Consider the following 2,417-nt stretch of genomic DNA (forward strand, 5'->3'; position numbering starts at 1 on the left):
GGGTCTGATTTAATTTGAAAGGCAAGTTTATCTGAAATTTTGTATTATTGATTGCCCAATTTTAAAATGTTGCCTTCTGGGACATCTTGACATAAAATATTTCTCAAACATGAATAAAATAAATATAATAAAATAAAAAAGCAATGTTTGTGGGATCAGATGACTGTTCTTGATTTTACCATTTCCATTTGATAAGCCAAGCTTATTGACCCCTTCCTACCTCCTAGTCATTGAGTCTGAGTTGACCAACTCAAAGATGGAAATATCGAGCCAGATGGTCACAAATCCTCCATGAATCAATTGTTCAGTTTTGACAGAATCCCAATTGCAAGCTATTAGCTGCTTTTCAAAAGAGATGTACCCTGTAGCCATATCAGGGAGACAACAAGTCCAGTTCCCCAAGGGATCTTTCTGGGTGTTGACTGCTTCCCTTTGCCAGCTGCCCCCATCAGCAAAATCATCAGTCACACAGATTTGTCCTGTATGTAATATCCAAGGAGTTGATTGAGGTTCTGACCTCTTTTTCGGTGGCAGGTTGTATGAAGAGACGTCAATTATTTCCTGTCAGAATGATCAAATGTTGTGAATGTGCCCACTTCGTCCCAAGAGATTACTTGGCAAGCAGGTCCCTGTATTTGGGAGCATAAGTCAGCCACCCTTGCTGACAGATATGTAATAACACTGCATTGAGGACCCTTGAGATGAGACTTCTAGCCGGCCCATTACTTATATAGTGAAAATGTTGAATATTAGAAGGTAGAGACAGTAATGCTAAATCCTGAGCCAACCACTGGTGAAAAATCTCATTGGAGTTTGTTCCACTAATACTTCCCTCTACCTCTGTCTCTCTGCGATGGGGAGGACTTTATCTGAGACCTGTAGAATGAGAAATTACAAGCATATGACCCATCAAATCCTGCCATTTATATGTAGAAGCAACAAGAACAGTTTATTCAACTTTCCCAAAGGTGCCCCCATACAAAATCATATTGGCTTTCAAATCCCACTGTGAACCATGCCCAAACCCCAACAATTGCTTTTCTGGACTTTTTTCCCTTAAATGAACTCAGACCTAGAGTTCACTATGGGCATTTCAGGGATTACAGCAAGTGCTGTTAGGGGATTTCCCTATGTCCGGGTCAGAATGTAGGGATTGCAGGGGAGTCTTGGGATGAGGCGGGGGGGGGGGGGGGGGGGGGGCGGGGACTGTAAGCCTTTTTTGTAATCCCTCTGGTTCTTTGCTTCAGGTTGTATGCTAAATCCTCTCCTGTGTACCTCCATTTGTGTAGAACTGTATAGGCTCAGGGATTCTTCCATTCTGTCCCTTTATTTCCCCAGCAGCTCTGCTCCACAGTCTTGGTGCTTTCATCTACCTCATATCTATTACCCCTTCCTCCCACTCCCCAGAAAATCGGATAAGATAGTGTCATGGGAGCTTATATCTAACATCTCTGTGAACATGTATGTCCCTCCCTTTCCTGAAGTGCCCTACCATGCATATGCTTTTTACCTCTCTCTTGAGGACAGAGAGACTTCAGGCTCACCACTAATCATCTTTCTTCTTATAGCACCTGAAGTGAGAAAAGGAAGAGAACCAGGAATTAGGAAATGCAGAGAGAGAGAGAGAGAGAGACAGAGAGAGAGAATGAGAGAGAGAGAGAGAGAAAAGACTCTGTCTATACTAGTAAGCAAGGCATGTTTGCATTTGGTTTCCAGTAGCCAGCAGTGTGGTTCAACCAAACAAACTTCAGATGGTTTTGTTCCACTGAAAACTCTATAACTTCACTGCTGACACCATTTATTCAGGTTTGGCAAGTCATTGACTCAGCAACATGACACCATCCCTTCTTCTTCCCACCCAGAGGAAAGTGAACAACAACTAAACCATGATTCAAACAGCTTGTTTTAATTCTACATCCTGCCCCTCAGCTTCATTAATAGGTAGGAGAGTGAGCAGGGAAGGGCCCTTACTGCACTTAGTGCCAATCCGTTTGAGAAAAAGCATTTGCTCTCCAATCCTGAGGAGTCTTCTCATATCCCCTAACCAGGCCAGTGAAGTACCCTTGTTTTATCAATTTCCAGAATGCTATGTTTCATCTTCATTACCAAAATTGGCAAGAAATATGAAGAGTTTGAGACTGTACCCTACTTGCTAGCTCACAAACCAGCATACCTCAGTTTCATAGATGTTGGCAGAATATATGAGATTCTTGAGTTACAGTTTGTTTTTGGTTCATGTTTGCATTAGTTCCCCTTGCTCCCTGCCCCAAATCCCACAGGAGAAATGAGGAGCAGCCAGTGAAATGTTGACATGCAAGTATTCTTCAAACTATAGTTAGAGACAAAAGCTGTTACAATAAATGTAGAAAGGCCATGGAGAATTATCTCAACAATATCTGACCATTGTTTCTCCACTA

Source organism: Rhinopithecus roxellana, chromosome 7, assembly GCF_007565055.1.
Source record: "Rhinopithecus roxellana isolate Shanxi Qingling chromosome 7, ASM756505v1, whole genome shotgun sequence".
Taxonomy (NCBI): Eukaryota; Metazoa; Chordata; class Mammalia; order Primates; family Cercopithecidae; genus Rhinopithecus; species Rhinopithecus roxellana.